At 37.8% G+C, this 20936-nt stretch overlaps 1 long non-coding RNA gene across 1 annotated transcript; it reads right to left on the bottom strand.

Moving 5' to 3' along the window:
• Positions 1–611: 611 nt before the first annotated feature.
• On the bottom strand, positions 612–14469 carry LOC147840220 (uncharacterized). Its single transcript, XR_015511175.1, has 4 exons — positions 14390–14469; positions 14206–14279; positions 12126–13561; positions 612–4181 (listed from the first exon to the last, which is right to left on the bottom strand). It is a non-coding gene; the product is annotated as an uncharacterized LOC147840220 (long non-coding RNA).
• Between the last annotated feature and the right edge of the window lie 6467 nt (positions 14470–20936).

The following is a 20936-nucleotide window of genomic DNA, read 5'->3' as shown; positions in this document are numbered from 1 at the left end:
GCTGTGCCCAATCTCAAATAATTGAGTCAGGGTCTCAACTACAGTGAACCCTACATCCTTGTGCCTCAGTTCCTCCGCAACAAATATGTTATGATTATGCACATTGTACAAGCGCACAGAGGTTGGGTAAGTGGGAATATGGGGATCATTGCTCCTAAAAAACAAAACCAAATCACACAAAGAAACTTTCAAAAAACTTATTAATCCATTTTTGACACTTCTAACTCACCTACTTGATCCTCCCCTTTTGTCTACAGTCTTTACCAGAGTGCAAACCATTTTTGCCCCACAGCATGTGTTTTTTAACAGCCGTCGTTGATTAGCCGTGCCTGGTCAAACAGGAACATTGTGCTGGCACCTGTAATGAGCCTATGGAAAATATGAATGTTTTAATGTGTACAGAAGTGTGCACAAATGTTAGATATTTTTATTTTACATTTACATTTACATTTAGTCATTTAGCAGACGCTTTTATCCAAAGCGACTTACAAATGAGGACAAGGAAGCAATTTACACAACTAAGAGCAACAATGAATAAGTACTAAAGGCAAGTTTCAGGTCTGTAAAGTCTAAGAAGGGAAGTATTAGTAGTATTAGTATTTTTTTTTTTTGTACAGTTAGTGTGATATTCAAAGAGGCAATTGCAGATTAGGAAGTGAAGTGGAGACTAAATAGTTGAGTTTTTAGTCGTTTCTTGAAAATAGCGAGTGACTCTGCTGTTCTGATGCAGTTAGGGAGTTCATTCCACCAACTGGGCAGATTGAGCGTGAGCGTTCGCGAAAGTGATTTTTTCCCTCTTTGGGATGGAACCACGAGGCGACGTTCATTCACAGAACGCAAGTTTCTGGAGGGAACATAGATCTGCAGAAGTGAGTGCAGATAAGAAGGTGCTAGGCCAGAAGTCACTTTGTAGGCAAACATCAGAGTTTTGAATTTGATGCGAGCAGCAACTGGCAGCCAGTGCAAATGGACTAGCAGCGGAGTGACATGTGCTCGTTTAGGTTCATTGAAGACAACTCGTGCTGCTGCATTCTGGAGCAGTTGAAGAGGCTTGATAGAGTTAGCTGGAAGCCCAGCTAGTAGAGAGTTGCAGTAATCCAGTTTGGAGAAAACATGAGCTTGAACAAGGAGTTGAGCTGCATGTTTTAGATAAGAAGGGTCTGATCTTTCTGATGTTATAGAGTGCAAATCTGCACGATCGAGCAGTTCTAGAAATGTGGTCAGAGAAGTTTAGTTGGTCATCAATCGTTACTCCAAGGCTTTTCACCATTTTGGATGCAGTAATGGTTGCCCCATCCATCTGGATTGAAAAGTTATGGTGTAGAGTCGGGTTGGCAGAAACTACAAGCATTTCCGTTTTTGCGAGGTTCAGCTGAAGATGATGATCTTTCATCCAGTGTGAAATATCCAACAGGCAGGCTGAGATACGAGCTGGAACCGAGGGATCATCAGGATGAAAAGAGAGGTATAGCTGGGTATCATCAGCATAGCAGTGGTAGGAGAATCCATGTCTCTGGATGACTGGTCCTAGAGATGATGTGTAGATGGAGAAGAGAAGTGGCCCAAGAACAGAGCCTTGAGGTACCCCAGTGTTTAGATGCTGTAGGTTGGACACCTCTCCCCTCCAAGACACCCTGAATGACCTGTCAGAGAGGTAAGATCTGAACCATTGTATAACAGTGCCCGCAACGCCCAGTGACTCAAGCGTAGATAGCAGGATCTGGTGGTTGACAGTGTCAAAAGCAGCTGACAAGTCCAGCAAAATGAGGACTGATGATTTAGAGTCTGCTTTAGCCAGTCTGAGATCCTCCACGACCGAGAGCAGGGCAGTCTCAGTTGAGTGGCCTTTCTTAAAGCCGGATTGATTGTTGTCCATGAGATTGTTTTGAGTAAGAAAGTCCAGAACTTGATTGAACACTACTTTCTCCAGAATCCTGGCCATGAATGGAAGCAGGGATACTGGTCTGTAGTTTTCAAGTAGCGTATGGTCCAGGTTGGGTTTCTTTAGCAGTGGGGTTACCCTAGCCTGCTTAAATGTAGTGGGGAATAAACCAGAGTCAAGAGATGTGTTAATTATGTGAGTCAGTGTTGGTATGACTGCAGGAGAGATGGCTTGCAAGAGATGAGAGGGAATGGGATCGAGTGGACAGGTGGTTGCATGGCTAGATAGCACAAGTTTGGACACCTCAGACTCAGAGAGCTGAGAAAAAGAGGTGAGTGTGTGTGGTGTATCTTGCGTGTTTGTTGTAGGTGTAGCAAATTGAGCACTGATTTTTGCAGTTTTGGTGCAGAAGAATGTAGCAAAGTCATCAGTAGTAAGTGTGGAGGATGCGGGTGGAGGAGGAGGATAGAGGAGGGAGGAAAATGTTTTAAAAAGTAGGCGAGGATTAGTGGCATTGTTGATTTTCAGAAGGTAATACGTCTGCTTTGCAGAAGTAACCTCAGCTGAGAAAGAGGACAGAAGAGTTTGGTATGTTAAGAGATGTGCAGGATTTTTTGTTTTTTTAGTTTTCCGCCAAATTCTCTCCGCAGCCCGAAGTTTTGAGCGATGCTCACGGAGAGCATCCGAGAGCCAGGGTGCAGGAGGACTGGCACGGGCTGGCCTGGATGCAAGAGGACATAATCGGTCTAGACACGATGCTAGTGTGGAGCAGAGTGTATTAGTGGCACTGTTCGAATCAAGTGCAGTGAGTTTGCGAGATGGAGGAAGAGAGTCTGAAACAATGGTGGATAGTCTATTGGGTGAGAGAGATCGTAGGTTTCTGCGAAAGGTAACCAGTGTTGGAGTGTGTGGCGGCTCAGGAGTAATGTGGATGTTGAGAGACAGAAGGAAATGATCAGATATTTGTAGTGGAGTTACTATTGTTTGATCAGTGAAGCAGTGTCGTGTGTAAATAAGGTCTAGCTGATTACCTGATTTGTGGGTAGCAGAAGTAGGTGCTCTTTTTAGGTCAAAAGAGGCAAGCAAAGTCTGAAAGTCTGCAGCTTGCGGTTTGTCAACGTAAATGTTGAAGTCACCTAGCACCAATAAGGGAGGGCAAAATTAGAAAAAGATGAGAGAAGAACATCCAGTTCATCTAGGAAGTGACCTAATTTACCTGGTGGGCGGTAGATGACAACCACATTTATGTAGAAGGGGTGGATAATGGTGACTGCATGGAATTCAAAGGAGCTGATTGTTGGCAGGGACGGTATCAGAGTAAATTTCCATTCTTTGGAAATTAGTAGTCCAGTCCCACCCCCTCTCCCTGTCTGACGAGGAGTGTGGGAAAAAGAGAAATTAGCAGAAAGAGTAGCATGTGTAGCAGTGTCCTCCGGCCTCAACCAGGTCTCAGTTAGAGCCATGAGATTATAGTCAGAATATGTAGCTATGGAGGTAATAAAATCAGCCTTGTTAACAGCTGATTGACAATTCCAGAGGCCCACGGAGAGAGAGAGTTGTGAAATAGTAGATACATGTATTGAACGAAGGTTGTGAGGATTACGCCTGCAGCGTACCTCCCGTGTTTTGCGAGTGTTAGTAACAACAGGAATTAAAAAACACATAATAAAAGTGCACTGACAACAAAAAATAAGTGTAAAGTAAAACAATACAGTAAAGTACTCAAGTGCTTTGTCGGTGTCTTTGCTCGGTGGAGTCGCGCAGGTAGAGTCGATGGTCTTTACCCTCGTCGGTCTTCACACGAGGCGGTCTTCACACGAGGCTGCCGTGACCGCTGCCGCGGTGAACTAGTTGTTTATATAACCCCAAAGCACTAGCTGATTGAATTCAGCTGGACACGCCTCCCGAGTCAAAACAAGGGCCGAAACTGAGGCGGACGACGCGAAACCGCGTCTGCGTTCGCTACACAAGCTCTTATAGTAACCAAGGAAACAGTGGCTAAACAACTTCTAGTATTATACACAACTGAAAGCAAGTTTAAATGTCCTACAACTTTACACAAACAGCTGGAAACAAGTCCTCAAACCATACACAACAACTGAAACAAATCTTAAATGTACTTACAGGCTGCTGGTCTAGATGCTGCTAAAGTGCTTCTCCTGCCGACTAATGCTAGCGTGCTCACTATATAGTGGTTACCTGGCGTTTGGACACGCCTCCCGAGTCAAAACAAGGGCCGAAACTGAGGCGGACGACGCGAAACCGCGTCTGCGTTCGCTACACAAGCTCTTATAGTATTCTGTCCCAACCAATTGCGTTTTCCTGAGCAAAGGGTTTAACAGATAGCATACTCCAGAAAAGAACACCAGAAAGCAGTTGGATAACTTGAGTGACTTTACTGGGTATTGTTCCTCACAATATCTTCTATTCTGTTTGTAAAACTACAACAAAAGGAAAAGGAAAAATAAGAATACAATCTTATTCACATGACAATGATATTCCCAACATGTTCAGTTCAATCAGCTAGACATTATTCTACTACTAATGTACATAGTTCTTTTTTACACAAATCTTGTACACACATAAGGAAATCTATTAAATAAAACACATTTTGTATCAAATGTCAGCAAATTAACATATTTGTAACGCCACTCAGCATTATGAACTTGTCTGACTAATTATGAACATGTGATTGGAGAGCAAATACAGGAATAATAAATCTAATAAACCAGTAATGACTCTTTAACATGCAACCTTTGAACATACAATTGCTGTTTAATCAAATTGTGGACTTACGGACATATATTTCCAAGGTTTCCACGTTTTAATCAGGCACCGAAAGAACCGCGTGCGTGAGTTGTCCTTGACTGTATGCACTGAAGGAAAACGAAAGTGAATCTTAATTGTACATATAGTGCAGTGCCTTTAATGTCCGGTAGGTGGAGCGCCAAACCCACAAATGGCTTTAGAAGACCACACACTCCTCGCCTGGTATAACAACCTATTATACCACTATTTATCCCTTTATGGCTTCTTCGGCAGGAGAAGCACTACTTCTGAGATAGGCCTTAGATATACCTTCGCCACACCTTCTTTAACTATCTTTACTTCTACCTTTCTCACTCTATCATCACTGCTGGCCATAGTTTTCACAATAAGCCCAATAGGCCAATCATTTCGTTTCACATTAGAGTCCTTGAGCAAGACAACATCCCCTTCTCTGAGGTTTTGTTTTTCCTCTGTCCACTTTCTTCGGACCTGTAAAGTTGCAAGATAATCCCTTTTCCATGATGTCCAGAAAGCATCTGCTAGACATTGAACCTTTCTCCATTCTTTCTTGTAAAGGTCCTTTATATCAAAGTCCCCAAGAGAAGCTGGTACAGTACTTGCCTTTTGTGTGAGGAGCATCGAAGGAGATAGAACTTCAAATGTGTCAGGGTCAGAAGAAATAGGAATTAACGGTCTAGCATTCATTATTGCCATAACTTCAGACATGAGTGTAGTCAAAACTTCATGAGTAAGACGTGTGCAGCTGCTTTTCAACAGCAGGCCATCAAGAATGCATCGTGCTGTGTTGATCATCCTTTCCCAAGCTCCTCCCATATGGGAAGAGTGGGGAACGTTAAATGACCATGTACAACCTTGCTCTTGCAAATATCCCTTAAGCTCTGGATCATCAGTCTTGATGTTTAGTTCTCGACATGCACCAATGAAATTAGTTCCTCTGTCTGATCTCAAATGTTTAACTGGTCCACGAACTGCCAAGAACCGTCTGAGGGCATTAATAAAACTGGAAGTTGACATTGACTCAATGACCTCCAGATGGACTGCCCTTGTGCTCAGACAGGAGAAAATGACAGCCCATCTTTTACTTTCTGCACTGCCACCTCTTGTACGGCGTGACATTATGCTCCATGGCCCAAAAACATCTAGACCCACGTACGTGGAAGGTGGATCTACTGTCACTCTGTCCATGGGTAGGTCTGACATTCTTTGCTCTTCTATTCTTCCTCTCAACTTTCTGCATGTAACACACTGATGAATCACACTGTTAATTAGTCTTGTTCCCTTTACAATCCAGAGACCAGCTGATCGTATTGCTCCAGCAGTTAAATGACGACCTTGGTGAGCCACCCGCTCATGGTAGTGTCTGACCAATAATGTAGAGACATGTTGGCATGCTGGGATTACTAATGGGTGCTTTTCTTGTTCTGACAGTTCTGCCAATTGCAAACGGCCTCCAACTCTAATTAGCCCATCACCATCTACAAAGGGAGCTAGCTTTTTGAGAGAGAACTTTGTTGTGAGATTTCTTCTCTCTTTCTCAACTTTTTGAGTTCCTCACTGTAATGTTCTTGCTGCACACACTGTATTATAACAGTTTTCGCTTGTGTCCAGTCAACCTGATGACTTTTCTGGCACAAGTGCCAGCCTTTGCAATCTAGTGTACATTTCATATCAGAAAAGGATTGCACAATATGAATGAGATTTGCTATACTTCTTACAAGTGATGTCCATTCTGAAAAGCGTTTGAACCTGTGTGATCCAAGAGATTGATCTGTTACATTAGTGACCAATGTTGTCACTTGAGGACGGATTTCCTGATCCTTCCCTGGTTCTACCAGGTCAAATGAATCCTCCTTAGCTCCGAGGTCAGGCTTACACAGGAATTCTGGACCGCAGAACCAATTGGTGTGAGGAAGGATATCTGCTGGAACAAACCTAGTTCCAAGATCTGCTGGGTTCAGCTCTGAACTAATGTGATGCCACTGTTCAGGTTTTGTGGAGCTTCTAATTCGTGCCACTCGGTTTGCAACATACACATAGAATCTTCGAGAGGTATTGTAGATGTATCCCAAGACAATCTTACTATCAGTGTAAAATTTTACTGTTGTCAATTCCATATCCAGCTCTTCAGTAATTAGTTCTGCCAGTTCAACAGCTAGGACTGCCGCACACAGTTCTAAACGTGGCACTGTCTGAGCAGGATATGGTGCCAATTTTGACTTAGCCATGATGAACCCAACATGACACTGACCCTCTATAGATGCAACTCTGAGATAGGCAACCGCAGCAATGGCCAGTGTAGACGCATCAGAAAAAATGATCACCTCTCTCTCAGAAGTTTGGGACATAGAGATGGGTATGTAGGGTCTGGGAATCTGAACTTTCCTAAGGTCTGCTAATGAATTTGTCCAAACCTTCCATTGGGTTTCCTTATCTGTTGGGAGTGGTGTGTCCCAGTCAACTTGGTCTGATGACAGCTCTCTTACTAATGCTTTGCCCTGTATAGTGACAGGAGCTACAAACCCCAAAGGATCATAGAGACTGTTAACTGTTGAAAGTATGCCTCGTCGAGTGAATGGTCTATTAACTGGTGATACTTGAAATGTTAAACAATCAGTCTCTAAACTCCAGCTCACCCCCAAGCTTCGTTGAAGAGGTAGGGGATCGACGGTTAGATCCAGATCCTTTAGGTCATTAGCTCTATCAGATGCAGGAAATGCTTCCATAACTTGATGGCTATTTGACGAAATCTTGTGAAGCCTAATGTTAGACTCAGACAACATGTTTTTGGTGTTTTTCAGAAGACTGATGGCCTCAGCTGCACTAGAGACAGAGATCAGACCATCGTCCACATAAAAATTTCTATGGATGAACTGTTTGGCCTCTTCACCATACTCTTCTTCTCCCCAATCTGCTGCCCGTCTCAATCCATAAATTGCCACAGCTGGAGATGGGCTGTTCCCAAAAACATGCACTGACATTCTGTACTCTGTGATTTCCTTAGAGAGATCATTGTCTTTAAACCACAAGAATCTCAGAAAGTTTTGGTGATCTTTCCTAACCTTAAAGCAGTAGAACATTTGTTCTACATCAGCTGTTACTACGACTTGTTCCTTCCGGAAACGCATCAAGACCCCAAGTAACTTGTTGTTCAGGTCTGGGCCACGAAGAAGTGTGTCATTTAAAGAAATGCCTTTACACTGAGCGCTGGAATCGAACACCACCCTAATCTTCCCAGGTTTCAAAGGGTGGTACACACCAAATATCGGTAAATACCAGTATTCTTCATCAGGCAGGAGTGGGGGAGCAAGTTCTGCATGCTTGTTGATGAACATGTTCTGCATGAACTCCACAAAATGTTCACCCATCTCAGGTTTTTTTTGTAGTGTACGTTGCAGAATATTAAGACGCTTTAATGCTTGGTCTCGGTTATTTGGTAATGGCTTGTGCGGTAAACGGAATGGCAAGGGAGCTACCCAGTGGTTTGATTCATCCAAGTGCATTTCCTTGTTCATGACATCAAGAAAGATTTCATCTTCAACAGACAATGAGAGCTTATTATCACTGGGTGTCCTTTGGAAAACTCCGATACCAAGGTGGTCTGTACAAGAGCTTATAACTGGATGACAAGGTAGACAGGACTGATATTGATGAACAGGAGTACCAAATTGTTCTTTAACCTGAATTCTTTTGGAGCAGGATGGGAAAAAAGAGGCACGTCCATTTTGCAGAATGTTTGTCTTGTACACATTTGCAGAATTTGACTTATGCACTCCTCCCAGACACATTTCTCCTACAATAACCCAGCCTAAGTCAAGACGCTGAGCATACGGCATGTCACCAGGTCCATTGTACTGCTCCCTTACTTTATGCACACTTAAAATGTCCCTTCCAAGAAGGAGAAGAATTGGAGCATTTTCATCAAAGGGAGGTAGCTTGTCGGCCACTGTCTTGAGATGAGAGAAGTACCGCGCTACTTCAGGTGTTGGAATTTCATCTCGATCCTCAGGCAACATATTACATTCCAAGAGCGTTGGAAGTGACACCTCAGTATTTCCATCAAGTGACCTGACAATGAAGTTGTCTGCTCTTCTACCCATTGTCTTTGCTGTACCACCACATGTGCGTAGAGTATAAGGGTAAGGATTTGTGTTGATTCCAAACAACTTGAAAAAGGCAGACTTCGCTAAGGACCGATTACTCTGGTCATCGAGTACCACATACATTCTCTCTGCTTTATCAGGACAATCGAATGGATAAACATCCACCAAGCAGATTTTCGAACATGATTTTGGTCTGGGAGCTCCACTGCAGATTTCTGTGCACTTAGAGGTAACATCTGATAACATGTCTGTAGCCAACTCCTCGCCTTGCTCTTGCTCGGTAACTAGAGTTTGCTCTATCCAGGGAGCAGGCCCTGGGTGCATTGCGGAGAGATGACGATCGCTGTTACATTCTCTACATTTAACAGCTAACCCACATGTGTTTGCTATGTGTTTAGTTGAACCACAACATCTGAAACAGATAGACAGACCTTTGAGGTATGTCTTTCTCTCATTTAGAGACTTTGCTCTAAATCCGCAGCATTTTGACAATGGATGCGGCTTGTTGTGAATTGGACATTGCACACTAGGTTCCAGCATCTTTTGTTCAGAACATAGCTTGTTTTTGGAATTTGAAACTGTGGCTAACACTTCAGTTTTCCTCACTGACACAGGTATTTTGTTAAATTGTGGACAATTCTCTTGCATAGGATGAACATGCATTGGTAAAGCAAAACTAGGGTAATTTCTTATCTTAGCTTGTTCACAAACAAATTGGACAAAGAAGCCAAATGGGGGGAAAGACACTTGTAGATCCTGTTTGACCTTCGCTCCATAAGTGATCCATCTCTCTTGCAAGTTAAAGGGAAGTTTTCCAAGGATGGGGTTGACTCCCCTTGCTGTGTCAAGAATTGCTAACCCCTGTAAATGTCCACTTGACTTTGCTGATTCTAATTCCAAAAGTATATCTCCTAGCTCTCTGAGTCTGTGACTGTCTCTGTTAGCAATCCTAGGGAACCTTTCCAGTTTACTCAACAACGCATTCTCAATTACTTCAGGGCTTCCATAGCACTCTTCCAAACGTTGCCAAAGCATGCGAACGCCTGCTATAGGATAGTGTGCATGCACAGATCTGATGCGTTTGGCTTGTATAGATGACTCTGGCCCGAGCCATTTTGCAAGTAGGTCAAGCTCTTCTCTGGCTGTTAAATCAAGGTCCTTTGTAACATCTTGAAAGGAAGATTTACAAGCCCAGTAGTTTTCTGGACAATCGTCAAACTTTGTGAGACCAGAACTCCCCATCTCTTTCCTCACCATGTAATTAGCTAAATCCGATGTGTAGGGCAAACTAAACATGGGAGCTTTAACGCTGGGAGTAGGAGATGTTTGAAAGGTAGAGCGATATTCGTGAACTTTATCTTTCCGGTTATTAATTTTCTCTTGCTTGATTTCCAACTCCTTCACCCTATATGATGGATTTTCTGATCGAGAAGTCACCATTGCCTCTTGATGAAGTGTTTCAGCACTCCTAGAGGATGGCTGTTGTATCAGGGTATCAATTAACTGCTGCTCATGCTGTTCAGTAGCATGCTTCTGAACGTACTCCCTAGTACGCTGAGATTGAATTGAGCGTGTATCACTGAGCAGCTCATCTATATTACCCTCTTCAATGTCAGCTGCTGCCTCATAAATTGCTGCTTCAGCGGCTGCTGCAGTTGCGTCTTTCTGCGATTGTAGTACAAATAGATCTGCTTCAACCTCTGCTTTTTTCTTCATCATAGCTGCCTCTTTTTCTGCGTATGATGCTTTAGCTCTTGCTGCTTCAGCTTTAGCTCTCGCTCGGGTCGCTGCCACACTGGCTGATGACCTACTTGATCTCCGAGATGACTTTGACATAGAAGCTTCGGATCTTATTTCAAAGACTTGAGTCTTTCCCTCTTCATTACTGTGTGACTCCATAATTAGTGAGCTTCTAATAAGCTGTACACTGCAAAGGTCACAATGGGTGTGTGATTGCGTTGTTTCCACCCGCTGTATCAATGTCCTTTTACTATTCTGTCCCAACCAATTGCGTTTTCCTGAGCAAAGGGTTTAACAGATAGCGTACTCCAGAAAAGAACACCAGAAAGCAGTTGGATAACTTGAGTGACTTTACTGGGTATTGTTCCTCACAATATCTTCTATTCTGTTTGTAAAACTACAACAAAAGGAAAAGGAAAAATAAGAATACAATCTTATTCACATGACAATGATATTCCCAACATGTTCAGTTCAATCAGCTAGACATTATTCTACTACTAATGTACATAGTTCTTTTTTACACAAATCTTGTACACACATAAGGAAATCTATTAAATAAAACACATTTTGTATCAAATGTCAGCAAATTAACATATTTGTAACGCCACTCAGCATTATGAACTTGTCTGACTAATTATGAACATGTGATTGGAGAGCAAATACAGGAATAATAAATCTAATAAACCAGTAATGACTCTTTAACATGCAACCTTTGAACATACAATTGCTGTTTAATCAAATTGTGGACTTACGGACATATATTTCCAAGGTTTCCACGTTTTAATCAGGCACCGAAAGAACCGCGTGCGTGAGTTGTCCTTGACTGTATGCACTGAAGGAAAACGAAAGTGAATCTTAATTGTACATATAGTGCAGTGCCTTTAATGTCCGGTAGGTGGAGCGCCAAACCCACAAATGGCTTTAGAAGACCACACATATAGTAACCAAGGAAACAGTGGCTAAACAACTTTAGTGCCGACTAATGCTAGCGTGCTCATTATATAGTGGTTACCTGGCGTTTGGACACGCCTCCCGAGTCAAAACAAGGGCCAAAACTGAGGCGGACGACGCGAAACCGCGTCTGCGTTCGCTACACAAGCTCTTATAGTAACCAAGTGTAGCAGACTTCAAATGGACTTCCCTCTCAAACACGGTCACACACACAGATGAGGTGGAGAAACACTGATTTATTCCCTTAACAAAACAGTGAGGCACAGTCAGTATAGTTTAACACTGGAAACCCTCTCAATCCTCTGCTTCACCATCTGCGTGCACCACGCGACTGAGCGCGGGCACACAGAGAAATATGTATTCATAAATAAAATGATTGTGACTGCAAAGGGATAATAATTGTAGGATTAGAGGAGAGCGAAAATTACCTCTGCTTCACCATCTGCGTGCACCACGCGACTGAGCGCGGGCACACAGAGGGAAGCTTTAACATTCACCCGGTGTTACACTATTTACAGCCCCACCTACAACAAACATAGGAACTCTTGAAGTGAATAAAACAAAACATTAGATGCAAGTTTTGCTGAAGTTAACTATTACTTGCATATAAAAATAAATAAATAAATAAATAAATAAATAAATCTCTTAAATGAATCGGCCACACAAGGAAACAGTGGCTAAACAACTTCTAGTATTATACACAACTGAAAGCAAGTTTAAATGTCCTACAACTTTACACAAACAGCTGGAAACAAGTCCTCAAACCATACACAACAACTGAAACAAATCTTAAATGTACTTACAGGCTGCTGGTCTAGATGCTGCTAAAGTGCTTCTTCTTTTACATTCACAAATATCAAAGGGTCACAACAATGATGCAGCAGTATTCTAAGATCTGTCAGCAAATCATATAGGAAATCTGTACGACATGTATGTAGACTTTGTTCTCAGATTCATTCATTATTTTGATAAAGTACTTTTACATAAAAATCCCCTCAGATGAGATGTGAAAGTTTACTTTGTTCAATAAAAGCACGGTTTTGATGTTTTTGTGGGTATCCACAAATAAAAAAAGTTACTGCTTTGAATAGTCTTGCTCTTATCTTTATGACCAAAATGACAGAGTATTTGAAGATTTTCACTGCCATTAGAAAAAAAGACACACACACACAAGCATACCTGCATGTTTGTCGATATCATGGGTTAAAGCTTTTATGCATTAAATCTATGATACTTTTAATAATCCAGCATTTAAATCAAATTAATAAATGCCCATCATCACAAAGTGATCCTCAAAATAACAGACAGGTATGCAGGCAGTAAATCACTTAATGTCTCAGAAAGTTGTATGTTTATCAATGAGGACTGTCATCAATATGAACATTGCAGCTATTTTATCTGCACAGACTTGTTTCCAGGTGGGCTGTAGCCTCACAGAAATCCTGTATATTTACACCAATCAGAGGACAACTGAGAATCTTCAAAAGTGTTTCCAGAAAAGTGTGCTGTATGCATCAGAAGTTGCTTGGCATGATGTCTGAGGCTGAGACTATATGATTTCAGAATCACTTTGGCTGTGTATATAAAAATCTATCTATCCATTGGACCTGTCCTAGGTTTATACAAATACTGGAGCCATCACAAGGGTAAAAATGTCACTGGACTATTACAAACCATTTTAAAAGTCAATGTTAACTGATATTTTTAACTGGCACACTAAAGCTAAATATATTAATAAACATCTTAGTTTGTGTGAAGAATCTAAAATGTTTTGAACAGTAGAATTATGTATGTTTAACATATTTACTGCAACGTTATTTTCAGTGTACTACATTTATATAGTGTGAAAAAGAATGAACTGATTTCACATTACCTTATAAAGCACACGTTGTCCCTTTTTAGGTTTTGTCACTGCCACTCTCCAACTTACTCCTGATGACTCACTAAGCTTTTTCACCCATTCCTTTACTTCCCAAATCTCTGTCAATGCAATTCTTAGAATTGCTTCAAAACTTGTGTGGTCCAAATGTGATTCACTGTTTGTACTGGCTAAGCGATAGGTGCAAAAGTGGTATTTATATCCGAGAGGCAACCAGTTCTGTAAAAGTAAAAATAATTTACCTGAAAGACTGTTCACCCATAAGCATTTAAACTGAGATATCCCAACAAGTAACAATAGGCCAAGTTTATTACAATAATAATAATAATAATAATAATAATAATAATAATAATAATAATAATAATAATAATTTATAAATCTAATTTATAAATGCTGTTCAAACGTTTTAGATCAACATTATCATTAGTTTTTTTGCTCATCAAGGCTGCATTCACTTTAATAAAAATACAGAAAGCTGCATTATTGTGAAATGTTAATGGAATTTAAAGTAATGCTTATATTTCAATGTAAATCAATAATTTATTCTGAGTTTTCTGAAAAGCTGAATTTTCAGCATTATCACCATAGTCTTAAGTGTCACATCATAGTTCAGAAATCATTATAAATGCAGATTTATTATCATTGTTGGAAACAGTCTAAACAAATTAGTTTTCAGTCAATAAGAAACGAATAATTTAACTTTAATAATAATTCACAATATCACAGTTTTTCATTCTGTATTTTGGAAGAATAGAAAGCATCCTTCTATAAACAAGATTACAATTCTTGCTGATCCCAAACTTTTGAAAGACTGTGTGTACTATATTTGTGTGTTAAATGAAAAAAACAATATGTTTTTTTACCTTTAGATCCACAGCTTGGTCTTCACCACAACATAAACAATCATACTCTCCTGAGGGCGATCAAAGATAATAACCTAAAGATAAAACATAAAATTAAAACTATAAAAAAATAATAAAAACATACACTCACATCTCCAAGTACTAAATTACTAATATTACACATTATTATAAAAGAAGTGTTTACCGTTTGTCAACGACGGATCCATTAACGACGAACTTGATTGATGTGTGCACTCTGAACTTCTTTCTCAGACGACAAGTAACAACGTTGACCAATGAAATCGAGCGTGTCCCAGCTGCGGGGTGGGGTTTTCGCGTAGGGGCGTGGTTTGCGCTTAACGGTTTGGGGAAAAAAATCACGCGTCTGGGTGAAGCAACCGGCAGTGAAGTTGCTAATTATCATTGTTTGGTGGATTTGTGTGTGTTATAAACAAATCACATTTCTATTCACCAGTGTGGAATAAAGTAACTGAAGTGGTAACACTTTACAATAAGGTTAAATAGTTAATCCATTTACTAACATGAACTAATCATGAACAACACATGTACAGCATTTATTAATCTTAATTGAACATTTACTAATGCATTATTAACATGCTTGTTAACATTAGTTAATGCACCATGAGTTAACGAACTAACAATGAACTACTGTATTTTTATTAACTAATGTTAACTAACATGAACAAATACAGTAGTAAATGTATTGTTCATTGTTTGTTCATGTTAGTAAATGCATTAATTAATATTAACTAATGAACCTTTTTGTAAAGTGTGACCACTGAAGTTAACTAAACCAGATGCATTCTAACCGATGCACCACAGTGATCACCACCTTTAAACTGACAACTTAGTTGACTTCTCAACACAGATTTCTTGTTAGTTTTTCCGTTTTAAGCTGTACGCACCAAAGATGTCATTCTGGTGGAACTTTCTTCATGTTTTGTGCATAGAAGCTCTAATGATTGCGTTGCCAGGTAGTTCATCAGTAAAAACTAATGTCAGTTTAAATAAACAATTATTCATTTTGACAGCAGCTGGAAGAACACTCTACTTGTTTACATTAAAGAGTCACATAATCATATACTTAAAATTTAAATAATAAAGAGAGTGTGTAGAAATGCTTAAGTGCACAATCAGCATACAGTGCTAAACATATACGAGTACACCACTCACAAATCTTTCATTATATTTGTGCATGCACATTAGATTGGTCAGTACTGAAGCCAAACCTGGAGCAAATCTAACAAAATAACTTATAATAATGGTCCAAAATTAGTCCACCCAAATTTACACTGTAAACGATTTCTGTTGTTTTCACAGTATTATACTGCATTTCTCAACAGTTTTTTACTGTATAAGCTGTGCACAGTGAGTTCGTGTATATATTGTTGTTTTCACAGTATAATAATGTATTTTCAACTTTTCTATACTGTGAACATGGTTAACAGTATGTTACTGTACATTTTCCAATGGATTTGGGGAAAAAATCAGTTACTGTGCATCTAAATACAGTACTGCAAATGACCAAGAACAACTCCACACACACTATATATTATGATTATTATGTTTATTTATTTTTTGACAAATTATTTTGTGAAGTAAATAACCTAACCAGTTTCTTCAGACTGTTCAGTGCATTAAACTGTCCCCTGGTTTTCTATTTTTGGGATGCACTGCACCTTCATTTTATAAGGTAACATGGAAATATTAAATAATATTTAATAAACATAACTTTGTGCTAAACCAAAACGTAAATTGGAACAAAAATAATTGATTCACGTAACCAAAGACTGTTAAACACACAAAATGATTTCAAAGTCAGCTTAAATGTCAGAGTGACCAACCTGCTTTAGACAGATTCAAGAATATTGGGCGCCCATATGGGCCACCGTAGAGGTCACATATCTCCGCATTTTCAAAACAACATTTTAAAATACGCACTATTTTAATGAATAAACCACAAACTTGAGTTTAAAACATTTACATTTTCGCATGAAAAATGGTTAAAACTTTATTTCATAACACATTTATTATCGAGTCATCGAAGACAGGGGCATGTCTCAATAATGTCTAGGCCAATTAAAGCATGAGGTTTGCCGGATACATGAGTGATGGAGCGCCGTCAACCCCTGGAGGGCAGAATCTCCCCTATCGGCAAAGCACACTTAAAATTAGACATGATATCTATAAACAAACCACAGATTTGAGTTTGGAAGAACTACATTCTCGCATAAAAAACGTTTAAAACTTAATTTCGTGACATATTAAATGCAATATTTATGATATGATGTGGCTTTTCCCTGCTGAAAAAAACAGCTTAAACCAGCCTAGGCTGGTTGGCTGGCCATTGTAAAACCATAGTAAAACCATTGTAAAACAATGGTAAAACGATCGTTTTACCATTTTAAAACCATTGTAAAACGATCGTTTTACCATTGTAAAACCATTGTAAAACGATCGTTTTACCATTGTAAAACCATTGTAAAATGATCGTTTTACCATTGTAAAACCATTGTAAAACCATTGTAAAACGATCGTTTTACCATATAAAACCATTGTAAAACCATTGTAAAACGATCGTTTTACCATTGTAAAACCATTGTAAAACCGTTGTAAAACGATCGTTTTACCATTGTAAAACCATTGTAAAACCATTGTAAAACGATCGTTTTACCATTGTAAAACCATTGTAAAACGATTGTTTTACCATTGTAAAACCATTGTAAAACGATGGTAAAACCATTGTTTTTTCATTGTAAAACCATTGTAAAACCATTGTAAAACGATGGTAAAACGATTGTTTTTTCATTGTAAAACCATTGTAAAACCATTGTAAAACGATGGTAAAACGATTGTTTTTTCATTGTAAAACCATTGTAAAACCATTGTAAAACGATCGTTTTACCATTGTAAAACCATTGTAAAACCATTGTAAAACGATGGTAAAACCATTGTTTTACCATTGTAAAACCATTGTAAAACGATCGTTTTACCATTGTAAAACCATTGTAAAACGATCGTTTTACCATTGTAAAACCATTGTAAAACCAATGTAAAACGATGGTAAAACGATTGTTTTTTCATTGTAAAACCATTGTAAAACCATTGTAAAACCATTGTAAAACGATGGTAAAACGATCGTTTTATCATTGTAAAACCATTGTAAAACCATTGTAAAACGATCGTTTTACCGTTGTAAAACCATTGTAAAACCATTGAAAAACGATTGTTTTACCATTGTAAAACCATTGTAAAACGATGGTAAAAAGATTGTTTTTTCATTGTAAAACCATTGTAAAACCATTGTAAAACGATGGTAAAACGATCGTTTTTTCATTGTAAAACCATTGTAAAACCATTGTAAAACAATGGTAAAACGATCGTTTTACCATTGTAAAACCATTGTAAAACCATTGTAAAACCATTGTAAAACGATCGTTTTACCATTGTAAAACCATTGTAAAACCATTGTAAAACGATCGTTTTACCATTGTAAAACGATGGTAAAACGATCGTTTTACCATTGTAAAACCATTGTAAAACCATTGTAAAACGATCGTTTTACCATTGTAAAACCAATGTAAAACGATGGTAAAACCATTGTTTTACCATTGTAAAACCATTGTAAAACGATCGTTTTACCATTGTAAAACCATTGTAAAACCATTGTAAAACGATCGTTTTACCATTGTAAAACCATTGTAAAACGATGGTAAAACCATTGTTTTACCATTGTTTTACCATTGTAAAACGATTGTTTTACCATTGTAAAACCATTGTTTTACCATTGTAAAACCATTGTAAAACGATCGTTTTACAATTGTAAAACCATTGTAAAACGATCGTTTTACCATTGTAAAACCATTGTAAAACTATTGTAAAACGATCGTTTAACCATTGTAAAACCATTGTAAAACGATGGTAAAACGATTGTTTTATCATTGTAAAACCATTGTAAAACGATCGTTTTACCATTGTAAAACGATGGTAAAACGATCGTTTTATCATTGTTAAACCATTGTAAAACCATTGTAAAATGATGGTAAAACGATCGTTTTACCATTGTAAAACGATGGTAAAACCATTGTAAAACGATGGTAAAACGATCGTTTTATCATTGTTAAACCATTGTAAAACCATTGTAAAATGATGGTAAAACGATCGTTTTACCATTGTAAAACGATGGTAAAACCATTGTTTTACCATTGTAAAACCATTGTAAAATAATCGTTTTACCATTGTAAAACCATTGTTTTACCATTGTAAAACCATTGTAAAACGATCGTTTTACCATTGTAAAACCATTGTAAAACGATCGTTTTACCATTGTAAAACCATTGTAAAACCATTGTAAAACGATCGTTTAACCATTGTAAAACCATTGTAAAACGATGGTAAAACGATTGTTTTATCATTGTAAAACCATTGTAAAACGATCGTTTTACCATTGTAAAACCATTGTAAAATGATGGTAAAACGATCGTTTTATCATTGTAAAACCATTGTAAAACCATTGTAAAATGATGGTAAAACGATCGTTTTACCATTGTAAAACGATGGTAAAACCATTGTTTTACCATTGTAAAACCATTGTAAAATAATCGTTTTACCATTGTAAAACCATTGTTTTACCATTGTAAAACCATTGTAAAACGATCGTTTTACCATTGTAAAACCATTGTAAAACCATTGTAAAACGATCGTTTAACCATTGTAAAACCATTGTAAAACCATTGTAAAACGATCGTTTTACCATTGTAAAACCATTGTAAAACCATTGTAAAACGATTGTTTTACCATTGTAAAACCATTGTAAAACGATGGTAAAACCATTGTTTTTTCATTGTAAAACCATTGTAAAACGATGGTAAAACGATTGTTTTTTCATTGTAAAACCATTGTAAAACCATTGTAAAACGATGGTAAAACGATCGTTTTTTCATTGTAAAACCATTGTAAAACCATTGTAAAACAATGGTAAAACGATCGTTTTACCATTGTAAAACCATTGTAAAACCATTGTAAAACGATGGTAAAACGATTGTTTTTTCATTGTAAAACCATTGTAAAACCATTGTAAAACGATCGTTTTACCATTGTAAAACCATTGTAAAACCATTGTAAAACGATGGTAAAACCATTGTAAAACCATTGTAAAACCATTGTAAAACAATGGTAAAACGATCGTTTTACCATTGTAAAACCATTGTAAAACGATGGTAAAACAATCGTTTTACCATTGTAAAACCATTGTAAAACGATGGTAAAACGATCGTTTTATCATTGTAAAACCATTGTAAAACCATTGTAAAACGATCGTTTTGCCGTTGTAAAACCATTGTAAAACGATCGTTTTACCATTGTAAAACCATTGTAAAACGATGGTAAAACGATCGTTTAACCATTGTAAAACCATTGTAAAACCATTGTAAAACGATCGTTTTACCATTGTAAAACTATTGTAAAACGATGGTAAAACGATTGTTTTTTTCATTGTAAAACCATTGTAAAACCATAGGAAAACCATTGTAAAACGATAGTTTTACCATTGTAAAACCATTGTAAAACGATGGTAAAACGATCGTTTAACCATTGTAAAACCATTGTAAAACCATTGTAAAACGATCGTTTTACCATTGTAAAACCATTGTAAAACCATTGTAAAACGATCGTTTTGCCGTTGTAAAACCATTGTAAAACGATCGTTTTACCATTGTAAAACCATTGTAAAACGATGGTAAAACGATCGTTTAACCATTGTAAAACCATTGTAAAACCATTGTAAAACGATCGTTTTACCATTGTAAAACTATTGTAAAACGATGGTAAAACGATTGTTTTTTTCATTGTAAAACCATTGTAAAACCATAGGAAAACCATTGTAAAACGATAGTTTTACCATTGTAAAACCATTGTAAAACGATGGTAAAACGATCGTTTAACCATTGTAAAACCATTGTAAAACCATTGTAAAACGATCGTTTTACCATTGTAAAACCATTGTAAAACGATGGTAAAACGATCGTTTTATCATTGTAAAACCATTGTAAAACCATTGTAAAATGATGGTAAAACGATCGTTTTACCATTGTAAAACCATTGTAAAACCATTGTAAAACGATGGTAAAACCATTGTAAAACGATCGTTTTACCATTGTAAAACCATTGTAAAACCATTGTAAAACGATCGTTTTACCATTGTAAAACCATTGTAAAACGATGGTAAAACCATTGTAAAACGATCGTTTTACCATTGTAAAACCATTGTAAAACCATTGTAAAACGATTGTTTTACCATTGTAAAACCATTGTAAAACGATGGTAAAACCATTGTTTTTTCATTGTAAAACCATTGTAAAACCATTGTAAAACGATGGTAAAACAATTGTTTTTTCATTGTAAAACCATTGTAAAACCATTGTAAAACGATGGTAAAACGATCGTTTTTTCATTGTAAAACCATTGTAAAACCATTGTAAAACAATGGTAAAACGATCGTTTAACATTGTAAAACCATTGTAAAACCATTGTAAAACGATGGTAAAACGATTGTTTTTTCATTGTAAAACCATTGTAAAACCATTGTAAAACGATGGTAAAACGATTGTTTTTTCATTGTAAAACCATTGTAAAACCATTGTAAAACGATCGTTTTACCATTGTAAAACCATTGTAAAACCATTGTAAAACGATGGTAAAACCATTGTTTTACCATTGTAAAACCATTGTAA

Source organism: Danio rerio, chromosome 16 (assembly GCF_052040795.2).
Source record: "Danio rerio strain M-AB ecotype USA chromosome 16, GRCz13ab, whole genome shotgun sequence".
In the NCBI taxonomy this organism is placed as follows: Eukaryota; Metazoa; Chordata; class Actinopteri; order Cypriniformes; family Danionidae; genus Danio; species Danio rerio.
Note: the sequence above shows the minus strand (reverse complement) of the source record. Positions and strands in the feature narration are given on the sequence as shown.